Here is a 14,558-nt window from a genome sequence, read left to right as displayed (position 1 = left end):
TAAATCATCCCAAGCATACTCAGCACAGCTTAGTGTAATGAACCATGTAGGAGTTCCCAAGTTCCGTAGCATACATTTCAGTTCTCCATGTCGACGGTACCAATATTCATTAGTCCCACGCTGATGCACTTTATCCATAAAATCCTTTGCAGTTACATTTTGAAGAAGCATTCCAGTTTTTAAAATGTGATTTACTGCATATGAAAGTCCAGACAAGTCACTTTCAAACAGAGGATGAAACATATAAGGGATACATTGACGAAATCTTGGATCTTCTGCATATAATCTTGTTGTCCGATATTCAGATGCAGGAATCTGCACAGGACGTTCATCATATCGTCCACCTTTTCCTGTTGGAAACAACTGCGGGAAACAACGAGCTTCCAAGCTCTCTTCCCATGCACTCATGGGACTTCCTGTTGCTTTTTTCATTTGAAACAACTCAATCGTATTCCCCATCACCTCTTTGGAATGAAGTGGATGTACACTGTAATGTTCATAGATCTCTTCACATCTGGACATGTCCACTTTTTCAATTTGTCCACTTAATATTTCAGTATCTTCTGCTAAATCTATTTCTTCTTCTCCAACAAACACATTTCTATAGTACTCATTATTTTTTAACAGATACAATGATGCCTTTTGCACTTTTCTAACATCCACTAACTCTTGCCAGATTTTCTTATTCTTAGTAGAAACACCATTAACTAGAATGACTAGTGGCTCGCTCATTTTCTGCATCATCTACACCAATAGTTTCAATATTTTTCCTTAAATCTAATGGTAAATACACAACTCTTCCTTTCAATCCTCTTTGCAACTCTGATGGAGGTAATTTACTTGTTTTGGGCTCCATACGAACAATAGCCTGAAACGGGTGAACACATTGTATGAGAATAGACTCATACATATTTAAATCTATCAGCTCTGGAGGAATAGCAAACAACTCTAGATTATTATGGACAGCTCTGGCAGGCATTTTATTCTCATCTAATTTGTTATAACAATATTTGCAAATACGCTGCTCACATCCTAAATCAAAACAATCCTCTACCAACAAATAAGTTGCAAATTCCATCCACTTATCATTATCTTCTATTTCACTTTTAAAATACAGATTGACACCCCTAGTCTGATTTTTATAGTGACTTCGCTGACAACAAATACAAGAAACATTTGGTCTTTCACTGAAATTACCTTAAACTTTGTGATTTCATCCTCAAATTTTTCTGTAATTAAGGGTTCTACATTGTCTTCAACATTTTGTTCTACTAATGTGTCAGTTTCTTCACTCTCTTGCTGAGGCCCAAAGTAACAAAACTCAATATCCTCACAGACCTGCTTCACATCTGATACTGACCCACGCAAAAGAGCACTGTTCAACTCACTTAACTTTAGTGCTGGACTTTTTGCATAATACAACCTTCTCACTAACTTCCGCATTTGAGTATCATGCACTGCCAGCATTCTGATGGTGAAAAACACTTTGACAAACTTTCCTAGAAAGACAAGCCAGAGAATGGCCTTGCAAACAAGTATGTTTTCTCACTCTGCAAGGGTCTAGTCCTTGCAATAGCTTAATCTTTTGTTTTACACTTTTTTTAGTATAAGCTCATAAAAAACTACATAATTTTTCAATAGATTCCTGTCGTACACTGCAAACACTAATGCAATCCCAAGTGTACACAGGGTTTTTTGCACGTCTCCCTAAAACTTCATCAGCTATAACTTCTTCTGCATTTCTTTCAACCATTTTCTCTTTCTCCATTGGACAACCGTCACTAACCTCATAACCTCTACCACTGGTGTCAACTGCATACAATAATTTTTCACTCAGTGAATAACTCTCTTCATTAAAAAAAGGCTCTGAACTAGAACTGTGTTTCCATTCTCCCAAAAAAAATCACAATTTTTTTTTATTAATAACTCTTTCCATCCTACTTTTGGCCTTCAGTACATATATTGGTTTATCTAGTGATCGAATTCTGTTTAACACTAAAATAAACAGTTTCCTTATTACTTCAAAAGCCTTTTCCACAATGCTTTCAATATGCTGCTTCTTTTTATAAAATAAAGCTCTCTTTTTATATTTCTTCACATCTTTCAGCAAATTATGCACTACTCTCTTGTAAAATATTTTTTTGCGTAATTCCTTATACTGATTTTGCCTTCTTTTACCATCTCCTTTGACTGAACATTTGCTTTTTTACTTTTCCTCTTATTTTGAATTTTTTTCTTACTTGAAAAATTCTCAGAAGTTCCAGCATTATCTACATTCTGTTTGCTCCTACAAACATTTTTAATAAATTGCTTTGTGATCTTACCATAAGATTTTTTCCTTTTAGCCACATTATCTTGTTCATTCAATACTTGTGGTTGATGTTTCTTCAAATAATCCTCCTGTCTCTGTTCTTTTCTTTTTCTTTTTTTTCTGGCATAATTTCTCTATTTTAACATTGAAAAACAGTATCTGTAAAAAAGAATCACAAATAAATGTATATTAATAACTTTCAAATTTACACTATTCCATTACTGTACAAACACATTTTATATAAAAACTGACTAAGAAACTATAGCCCTGAACCACAAGTGTGACGATGGTTAAAACACTACATGCATAGTGCATACTACTTTGAAGCAGTTCATGCCCTAAAGCCTACCTCACTAAAAGACGACATGTTAATGATTACAGTACAATAAGGAGACACGCTGGGTGAGTAACAGGGTGTTTACTAGAAGTGTATGAATACTAACTGGGAAATTGAAGCTGTGAAAGACAACTATGTAGCTGATTAGAGGACTGAATGCATACTGGGTAGGCATTTAAAGCAGTCCATGTGCTAAGGCCTGGCTCACTGCATGAGTACTTGGGTACTGACTGAATGCTTAGACTACAGCAAGGAGAGTGCCTGGGTGAATTTATAAGTGGTAGGCTTTGGCGCAGGGAATGGATTAGTACTTGGTACTGAATGGGTCACGAGAACAGTGCAAAGGGAGTGACAGGATGTTTGCTGAACTGTATGGATACTGACTAGGGAATTGAAAGTGTGAAAAACAAGTGTCTAGGTGGTTAGAAGACTGCATGCATAGTGGATAGGGGTTTGAAGAAGTCCATGTGCTAAGGCCTGGCTAAGTGCATGAATACTTAGGCAGTGACTGAATCATTAGAGTACTGGAAAGAGAGTGTCTTGGTGAATTTATAAGTGTTTGGATTTTAGCACAGTGAATGGATTAGTACATGGTGCTGAATGAGTCACTGGAAGACTGCAAAGGGAGTGACAGGGTGTTTCCTGGAAGTGTGTGGATACTGACTAGGGAATTGAAGGTGTAAAAGACAAGTGTATAGTATGTTAGAACACTACATGCATACTGCATAGACATTTGAAGCAGTCTATTTGGTAATGAATGGTTCACAACATAAGTACTTGGAAACTGACTAAATCATCAGACTACTGCTAGGACAGTGCCTGGGTAAAACTTTTAAATTTTCAGTTCTGCCACAGTCAAGAGAATAGTACATGGTACTGCACCTTAGTGTCAAACCCTGACTCATTTTATCAATGCATAAGCAAAGACTAGCTTCTAATGCTACTAAAACTTGACAATATGACCGGTTTTTAAAAGAGTTATCTGTCAGAAAATACACAATGTTACCCAATCCTTCTCTCACAGTGGTTCCCAAATGCACACAGACTCACTGTGTGATTCTAGACAACAGCAACTATCCCTAGGAGTTTACCAAAACTGATTCACTACTATGGAAGTGTTAACGAAACTGCACACAATGTACATATTTCAAGACTGCACTTTTGTGTCAAAGCCTGACTCATTTAATCAACGCATAAGCAAAGACTGACTCTAATGCTACTAAAACTTGACAACATGACCGGTTTTAAAAGACTTATCTGTCAGAAAATACACGATGTTACCCAATCCTTCTCTCACAGTGATTCCCAAATGCACACACACTCACAGTGTGATTCTAGACAAGCACCACTATCCCTAGGAGTTTACCAAAACTCATTCACTACAGTGGAAGTGGTAAGGGAACTGCACACAAACTACATATTTCAGGGCTGCACTTTTGTGTCAAAGCCTGACTCATTTAATCAAAGCATAAGCAAAGACTGCCTTCTAATGCTACTAAAACTTGACAACATGACAGATTTTAAAACAGTTATCTGCCACCAAATACACGATCTTACCAAATGCTTCTCTCACAGTGGTTCCCAAATGTACACAGACTCACTGTGTGATTCTAGACAACAACCACTATCCCTAGAAGTTTACCAAAACTCATTTACTACTGTGGAAGTGGTAAGGGAACTGCACACAATCTACATATTTCAGGACTGCACTTTTGTGTCAAAGCCTGACTCACTTAATAAAAGCATAAGCAAAGACTGCCTTCTAATGATACTAAAACTTGACAACATGACAGGTTTAAAAACAGTTATCTGCCACCAAATACACAATGTTATCAAATGCTTCTCTCACAGTGGTTCCCAAATGCACACAGACTCACTGTGTGATTCTAGACAACAAACACTATCCCTAGAAGTTTACCAAAACTCATTCACTACTGTGGAAGTGGTAAGGGAACTGCACACAATCTACATATTTCAGGACTGCACTTTTGTGTCAAAGACTGACTCATTTAATCAAAGCATAAGCAAAAACTGGCTTCTAATGCTACTAAAACTTGACAACATGACCGGTTTTAAAAGACTTATCTGTCAGAAAATACACAATGTTACCCAATCCTTCTCTCACAGAGATTCCCAAATGCACACACATTTACAGTGTGATTCTAGACAAGCACCACTATCCCTAGGAGTTTACCAAAACTCATTCACTACAGTGGAAGTGGTAAGGGAACTGCACACAATTTTTTTTTTTAAACAAACTTTATTGCAAGTTTATTACAATAAGATAGTAAACATCTCAATGACTACTACAAGTTGGGCCGTGCCTAAATACACCACCCCCTCTAGGGCCCCTGTCCAGTTCCCCCGACCCAATTCCACAATATCGATATCTCTCTACCATCCCCATCATAAGACAGAGTCTTTCCTTGGACCCCCCATGCCTCTATCCCATCCTACCCCTGCGATATCAAAGCCCCCTGGAAGGAGCATCACTCCCCCTATCCCTGTTTCCCCCATCGGCCCTGCAACCCCATCTCTTCGTCAACAGTGTCAGGTTAGGCACGGCCTACAGTCCCATCTAGGGTATCCAGGCAAAAGTGTCCTACGAGGCCTCGCTGCAAGCCTCCGCAATACGTAACAAGGTAACAAAACCCGCTCTGCCCACCCCCAGCCCCTCCAATTCCCCCCCCACTGCCAGACATGTCGCTCCCTCCGCTAACTTTCAGCATCACTAATGAGCCCCGCTGAATGGACCGCTGGTATCGTACTGTCAGGGGGCGGATAAACAGTAGTTGCCACTCAAACCCGCCATCCTCCAACCCTGCCGCCTGCTCGGGAAGGGCCGGTAAGCCATGCGTGTGTTCTAGTGGTGTCGTGAGGGAGATCAGTCAGTGTCAGCTGCCGATGTCTTAAGCAGGTCCACCAACGCCACCCACGCTCTGGCTGCAGTCAACATTTTGTCATTATCGGCTCTCTGGGCCATTTGAAGTCTGAGAGTCCCCTCGCAGTCGGCCCACTTTGTAAATTCTCGCAGCCAGCACACAGCGTTAGGTGTCGTGGCCGCTTTCCAATGACTGGTAATTTCTCGCTTAGCTAGGACTAGTCCCAAGTCAATAAATTTACTAGTCACCTTGTTACGGGCAGTGTGGGGAAACCAGTGAAGTAAGCAAAACCCCGGGGTCTGATCAATGCTCCTATCCGTCGTGTCACCCAATTTAGCCGTTGCCTCCCCCCAATACACATGCAAAAATGGGCACTCCCAAAACATATGCAAAAACTCAGCATTTTCTGATTGGCAGCGGGGGCAGACAGTGCGTGATCAAAAAAATTCATAAATTTTGTGCGGGGTGAGGTACGCCCTATGGAAGACATAAAACTGAATCAGCTGAAATCTCGCATTTCTAGAGCATTTCCACGCCCGCTCCATCAGATCCTCCCACGGTCTCTCCTCAATAGGCATCCCAAGGTCCGCCTCCCATTTGGTCCGTAGCCTCTCCAAAGGGGACCTAAGCTCCTGAGTAAGACGCCTGTAGAGGCAGGTTACCGCTTTAGTCGTCCCCGCTGCATATACCACATATTGACAGGGGAGAGAGGTCGGGAGCTCCTCCATCCCCCTCTTCCAGTGCTTCGGGAGAGCTGCCAATACTGCTGCATGTAAAAGTAAGTCCTGTTGGGGCAGGTCGAGCCGCTCCAAGAGGTCCTGGTAAGGCAAAAGCACACCATCCTCCTAGAGGTCTCCAATAGTGGTGACCCCCATTTCCTCCAAACTTCGCAGTCGCTGCCAATCCCCCCCATGTGGTAGTACCTCGCAGACCCTCAACGGGATCTCCGGGGCATACGGAGGATTCATCTTAGCCTTCCTGCTCGCCTGATTCCAGCACTGTCGCATCACCCACGGTTCCCTCGGGGTCTCCCGCTCCCGTAGGGGAAGCTGGAGAAGCGTCCGAGAGAGCCGATGCAGGTCCGGACCCAAGCCCCCGCGGTCCTCCTCCAGCCGCAGTGCCCTGGCCATCCATTTAGTAAACCATTGAAATTGGGCTGCCTCGAAGTCAGGGGTTGCAAATCCCGCCTCCCGTCTTGGGCGCTGCATGGTAGTAAGCACCACTCTGCGCCTCCCAGGCCCCCATAAAAATCCCGTAGCAATAGCGTTGAGCTGGGTGAAATACTTTCGCGGTATCCATAGGGGGAGGGAGCCAAAGTAATACAGAAAGCGTGGTAGGGTGACCATCTTTTACAGTGCCACCCTTCCCGACACTGAAAGGGGAAGGGTCCCCCAGAATTCAAAATTGCTCTTGGCGGTCCGCATCGCCCTTCCGATATTCCCTTCCAGTAGGTCAGAGGGCTTGTGATAGATCCGGGCCCCTAGATAAGTCAGGCAACTGCTTTCCCACCTCACATCCGAAACACCTGGAGGTGCCCCTCTACCACCCCGAATAGGGAAAAGGCATGTCTTATCCCAGTTGACCTTGAGGACTGCCACCCGGCCCAGTCTGCCCAATAGCTCTCGGGCCCCCCGCAGCTCCTCATCCGCATTGTCGAGGAACATTAGTAGATCATCCGCGTACAGGGCGATGAGATGAACCTGGCCCCCCCCATCCAATCCCCGGAAACAACGTCCCAATCGGGCATGCACCGCTAGGGGTTCTATCGCCAGCGCAAACAGGAGGGGAGACAGTGGACATCCCTGCCTCGTCCCCCTGCCCACACTGCAGGCCTCTGAAATCACACCCCCGTGCGAACCCAGGCAGTCGAGAGGTGGTATAATATCCTCGTCCAGTCCACAAATCCCTCGCCCAGACCGAACGCCCTAAGAACTCGAAACAAGTACGGCCACTCCAAGCTATCGAATGCTTTCCCCATGTCAGTCGATAAAACACAAGCCTCTTCCCCGAAGTGCCCTGAATTATGAAGCAATTGACATAAGCGGCGAACATTCATGGCCGTGTTCCGGGAAGGAATAAACCCGGCCTGATCCGTGTGGACCAGAGTGGTGATGTGGGTCAGGAGGCAGCCGGCCAGAATACTGCTCAAAATCTTGTAATCAAGATTAAGCATTGCGAGGGGGCGATAAGCAGCACAATCCCACGCTGGTTTGTCCGGCTTCAGAAGTGGTACAATTATTGCTTCTCTGGTTGTACGAGGCAAGTAGCTCTCCCGCCGCGACCTGTTGTAGAGAGCTAATAGGCGGGGGCCAACTGATCCACAAATGAGGCATAAAACTCTATGGGGAGCCAGTCTGTGCCGGGGGTCTTATTCCTGGCCATCCGCTTTATTGCTCCCCGGATCTCCCCCAGTTCCACGTCTCGACCCAGTTTCTCCGCCTCTTCCGCCTCAACCTGAGGGAGTTCAATATCCAGGAAGTCAGCCTCCTCCAGCACCCGGGGGTCTAATTGACTTTGATAAAGGGCGGTATAGTATTCTAGGAACTGGCCATTAATAGCCTGCTGCTCATAGTGCACTGCCCCATCTCCATCCCGCAGCTCTAAGATTGGCGTTCCCCTGCGCGCTGGGTTGGCCAGCCATGCCAGTAGAGCCCCAGATTTGTCTCTCTCAGCATGCGCCCGCACCGAGTACGCCCGATAATCAAAACAGCGCAGGCGCTCTACCTGGGTCGCCAAACCTTCGCTGGCTGCCAGGAGCCCCTCCTGCCCCTCCACCCGTTCAGGTCTCTCTCCTTTTCCTTTCCACTTCACAGAGTTGTTGTTCTGCCCTTTGAACCTCCTGCAACAGGGTTCTGAGAACCCCGACCGCCTCTCCAATACAACGACCCCTTATCACTACTTTAAAAGCATCCCACTCATTATGAATGCTAGCGGTCATGTTAGTGTTGGTCTGGAAGTACTCCTCGATGGCCGTGCCTATTGTAGTTCGGAAGACCTGGTCTTCCAATACCTCCGGTCTAAGGCGCCAACTGGGAACAGCGGACCGAACTCACAGCCAATTCAGTGATACCAGGAGGGGATTGTGATCTGATATTGTCCTGGCTAAATATTCAGAGTGACGCCTCCCTGCACACCTGGGGAACAGAGAATGGAGTCCAGCCTAACATGTAGCTCATGTAGAGCCGAGAAATAAGAATAGTCCCGCTCCCCTGGGTGCTGTGCCCTCCAGGTATCTATCAGCTCCCAGCGCCGCTGCCGGTCATGGCACGCTTCTGCTATTCTATGGACGGAGGCGTCAGGGAGGGGAGGATGAGACCGATCCAGGGTCACATCAGTGATGCAGTTAAAGTCTACCCCCATCAACACAGAACCAGTCAAGACCTGGCTGAAGACGGCTGAAATGCCAGAAACCGGTCCTAGGAAGCTTGTTTCCGGTCCAGGGAAGGCATGGCTTGGCAGTTCGTGCTGGACTGTTCCCATGAGGCACAGGGTCAGACTGATTTGCATATGGCCATGTCTGAACTGGGGTGGCAGAGTGGGCTTAAGAACGGTGATGGATCAAACCCAGATCTGTTGACTGGGTGTGAGTGTTTGATTGGTTCTGATGCTCCGTCCATCACCACCCCCTTTTGTACCGCTTTGTTCACCATAAGTTGGCAGGGTATGCTCAGACGTGAGTCCCTTGCTCACTTTGCCACTGGATTCAAGCAAGCCTGGCTGAAGACGGCTGAAATGCCAGAAACCGGTCCTAGGAAGCTTGTTTCCGGTCCAGGGAAGGCATGGCTTGGCAGTTCGTGCTGGACTGTTCCCATGAGTCACAGGGTCAGACTGATTTGCATATGGCCATGTCTGAACTGGGGTGGCAGAGTGGGCTAAAGAACGGTGATGGATCAAACCCAGATCTGTTGACTGGGTGTGAGTGTTTGATTGGTTCTGATGCTCCGTCCATCACCACCCCCTTTTGTACCGCTCCAGTCAAGACCCGTGCCAGCTTCTGAGATAGCTGTGTAAAGAAAGCCAGCTGATCTACATTAGGGGCGTATATACTTGCCAGGGTGATATTCCGTCCATCCAGACGCCCCACCACCACCACAAAACGCCCCTCAGGGTCAATTATCTGCCGTACACATTGAAAGGGCACCCCTGCTCGCACCTATTTCAATGTCCCTCGCGCAAAGGCCGAGTACGTAGTGTGGAAAACCTGACCCCTCCAGCGGCGCTGTAGCGCAGCCCCTTCAGTCTTCGTCAAGTGAGTTTCCTGAAGCAAGGCTATTTGGACTCGCCTCCTTGTCAGAAAGGCGTGTATTTTGTGTCGTCTGTTCATCGTATGTAGCCCCCTGACGTTCCAGGTCATAATTTTTATGCCTATGGAGGTACCCATGATCCAGACTCTACATAGCGATCGCGCTGATTCCCTGGAGCGACATGTCTGACCCCCCCCTCTTGTCCCAAACCCTAAACCCTACCCAACTCCCACACCCCAGGACAGGCACACAAAAACATGCCCCCATCCAAACTAAGGCAGTCATGCTCAAAACTAAGAAACGGTGGAGGTACGTGTCCCGCTACCGATGGCCCCAGAACCCCCCCCCGGCACCCCCCACCAGCACCTGGCCATCCTATCGGGCCCCATGAGATAGTCAAGCCCCCCAGCAGATATCAGGTAGTCCACCGGGGCCAGAGCCCATAGGAGGCAGCCCACCCGCTCCCCACCAAGAGACAGGCCAACAATCTAGCCAAACACCTCATCCGCCGTTTGTGGAGTGACATCCGGAAGTTCGACATCAGAGAGCCCGCGGACACTACTTGCCCCCGAGCTCACAGAACTGTCTCTCTCGCAGTCCACGTCAGCGCCAGCCGGACCACCAATCCCAGGGCTAATGGTTGCCACCTCCAAGACCGCCCTGTCTCGTTCTCGCCGACGATCAGCAGGAGAAAGGGGCCTCCGTGGGGGAGAAATGGGGGACAACCGCCGCCGAGGCGAGTTCAGATGTGGCGAGCGTGGCCCAGCGTCACCTCGGGTGTCCAGCCAGTCCCAGGCGTCCTGCGGGGTGAGGAAAAAGTGTGCCTTTTCCCCAGAGGTTACCCTAAGGCGGGCCGGGAAACACATCGCATAGGGATGATGAAGTTGGCGCAGTTAGGAACTGCACACAATCTACATATTTCACGACTACACTTTAGTGTCAATGCCTGACTCATTTAATCAAAGCATAAGCCATAACTGTCTTCTAATGCTACTAAAACTTGACAATATGACATGTTTTAAAACAGTTATCTGTCAGCAAATACACGATGTTACCAAAAACTTCTCTCACAGTGGTTTCCAAATGCACACAGACTCACAGTGTGATTCTAGACAAGCACCACTATCCCTAGGAGTTTACCAAAACTCATTCACTACAATGGAAGTGGTAAGGGAACTGCACACAATCTACATATTTCACGACTACACTTTAGTATCAATACCTGACTCATTTAATCAATGCATAAGCAAAGACTGGCTTCTAATGCTACTAAAACTTGACAACATGACAGGTTTTAAAATAGTTATCTGTCAGCAAATACACGATGTTACCAAACACTTCTCTCACAGTGGTTCCCAAATGCACACAGACTCACAGTGTGATTCTAGACAAACAACACTATCCCTAGGAGTTTACCAAAACTCATTCACTACTATTGAAATGGTAAGGGAACTGCACACAATGTATATATTTCAAGACTGCACTTTTGTGTCAAAGCCTGACTCATTTAATCAACGCATAAGCAAAGACTGCCTTCTAATGCTACTAAAACTTGACAACATGACACGTTTTAAAAGAGTTATCTGTCAGAAAATACACAATGTTACCAAATACTTCTCTCACAGTGGTTTCAAAATGCACACAGACTCACAGTGTGATTCTAGACAAGCACCACTATCCCTAGGAGTTTACCAAAACTCATTCACTACAGTAGAAGTGGTAAGGGAACTGCACACAATCTACATATTGCACGACTGCACTTTTGTGTCTAAGCCTCACTCATTTAATCAACACATAAGCAAAGACTGGCTTCTAATGCTACTAAAACTTGACAACATGACAGGTTTTAAAAGAGTTATCTGTCAGCAAATACACGATGTTACCAAATGCTTCTCTCACAGTGGTTCCCAAATGCACACAGACTCACTGTGTGATTCTAGACAAACAACACCATCCCTTGCACTATACCAAAACACATTTCTTCATCTACAAGCAGTACTACGTTTTAGTGCAGAAACATAACTCATTTCACAAATTCATAAACAATGACTGGTTTCTAATTCTACCAAAATATAAAAACTGCATAGTTATCTGTCTTCAAACACGTGAAAAAAACAAATGCTTATCACAGAATGGTTTCTACATGCACACACACTGTCAATAAGATTGTAGAGAAAAAAAGTACTCTTTAGCAGAAGAAATACATTAGTCTGATTAAATTAAAAAATAGTCTACATACCTCCCCTCACAATTAAATAACTCACCTTTCAAGATATGTAGATTAAGAAGTATATCAGTCACACACCAGATATCAGTCACACACCAGATTTTCTTATACAGAATCTCTCCACTGTGCACCTGTCAGCAGAACCAAAGAATGGCAAAGTTTCCTTCTCATTTTCCACATATATACATGTAAACATCAAATCACATTCCTTCCCACATAAATTCAAAAGCAAACACACATTTCTATTGGTTAAACATTTCAACCCTTTCCAAATCACATAAACTTCAACCCTTCCCCCAATCTGCCTTCTGCCTGTTACCATAGAAACAGGTCATGTAACACTGTACTGAGCACACAGGTCACAAGTTCAGCACACACAATGTTGCTAATCAAGACAGCAATTGTGCTTGACTTCTCAACATATCAGTTTATCATATATAATGTTCCTTACAATCAGTTTTTGTTAACCAATAAGAATCATGCGTTTAAAAAACAGAAATATACACCCTACCTTTCAGTGTAGAAGGTTGTCAAACAACCAATCATTTCTTTTCTTTTTTCAAAACTGCATCTTAGCCACCATTTTAAAAACATCTTACTTTCCAAACTGCCATTTCATTTACAGAGACCATCTGAGTGCATCCAGACCTCCTTACAAGATGCTTAGAGTGTGGATTGTGGGACACAGCTACATTTTCTGGAGCCAAAGGTATGCAGAAAACAAAGGCATTCACAAAGACCTAGGTTTGCCAAATGTAGACATTAAATGGATTGGACAGAGAGGGTTAAAGTGGCACCAATTGATGCCATTGGTGAAATCCTTCATGCATATCCAACACCCTGACCTCATAATAGTGCACTGTGGTGGCAATGACCTAGGCACTTTGACTGGGGTAGGTCTGGAAATGCTTATGAAGGAAACCTTTGCAGAACTGATTTCACTTTTCCCTAAAACTGCCTTTGTGTATTCTAACATATGCCAAAGGCAGAAATGGAACTGGTCCGATCATTTTTGTCCACAGATTGAGAAAGCTAGGAAACATGTGAATAAATCTGTTTCTGCTTTTCTCCGAGACTACAGAATGGGGTCCATTTACAATAACAATCTGCGCTTTCATATGCAAGAGATGTATAGGAGAGATGGAGTACACTTTACTGATGAAGGAAACAGAGTCTTCCTCAACAACTTTAGACTCTGTATAGGTTCTTACTTATAAGTACCAAAAACTCTGAATGAACACAACGGCTCTTTTTAGAGCCACTCAAGAACAAAACACTTAACCTTAATCTTTATCTCCCAACAATTTCATTTTTTTTTTCTTGGATCCGCGAACCCACCGCGAGAGAATCCGTGCATCCAAGGCGATAGGATGCGCGCACGGTGCGCGCATTTTGCCGATTTTTTTATTTTAAAAGGGGGGCCCAGGGGGTCCTTCTGGGACCCCCTAAGCACCTCTAGAGGGTCAGAGTATTTCCACTCTGCCCCCTTCATATGTTTTACACACTTATTCCCCTTGCTTCTTCAGCCTCGCTTCTACCGAGGCAGAAAATGGCCGCCAACAGTTCCTGGTTTCAAATGTAGACAGACACTCGACAGCCAATTAGCATTCAGCGCGTGATCGGGAGGGTGCGCTTACGGTGCGGGTAGGGTCCGCGGATCCTCCCCGGCCATAGATATTTATGTACTTTTAACTCTAATTTTCTCAGGAACTACTGAACGGATTCATTCCATTTATGCAAAAGGCACAAGTCTGAACTGAGGACTACCTCTTTGCCAAATTTGGTGTCATTCCGTTCAGCGGTTCGGGCTGTAGCTGCGACAACAGATCCTATGGGAAATTGCATGGGGGAAACGTGTTTTGAGACCCCCTTTTTTTCTCGGCCCCCGCTTGACGAATCACCACGAAACTTTCAGGGTAGGAGCGGAGCGGAGCAGGCCAAAAGTTTGGAAAATTTTGCGAGGATTCGTCAACCGGCGCCAGACTTATTGGGAATAGAATAGTTGCGGATTTTCTATTGAAAATAGGTCCTAACTATAACTATATATATATATATATATATATATATATATATATATATATATAATCCCTAAGATTAATTGCACGACGATGGAGATCTGCACCATCCTCTGATCATCTCAAGTTACTATGAACCACGAGAAACTCCTACTACAGAAAGATCAGACGATCAAAAGCTGACTTCTTCAGAAATCAGTTAGACCAAGCCAAGAATCGTACCAAAAAGCTATTCGAATTAATCAAAGATCAAACTAAGCGCTTACCGCCCACCCCCATGTTAACCCCGACACACTACCCAATTGTGAGGAATTTGCCTCCTTCTTCACTATGAAGACAAAAAGCATAAAGACAGACCTGCCTAATATCCCTTACTGACATTCAGATGGACACTTCATTGCCCCCGCCAGAAGCCCCATTCATATGCTCCGCAAAGTTCGACCTCAAAAACAACACATCCTGGTCCCTCTTCAAAACTTATAGTGAAGAAACTATACTTAAAACGCTAACAGCCTTGAATCACTCCAGCCACTTCTCAGACC

This window comes from Triturus cristatus, chromosome 6 (assembly GCF_964204655.1).
Source record: "Triturus cristatus chromosome 6, aTriCri1.1, whole genome shotgun sequence".
In the NCBI taxonomy this organism is placed as follows: Eukaryota; Metazoa; Chordata; class Amphibia; order Caudata; family Salamandridae; genus Triturus; species Triturus cristatus.
The sequence above is the reverse complement of the archived record's forward strand: the minus strand, read 5'-3'. Positions refer to the sequence as shown.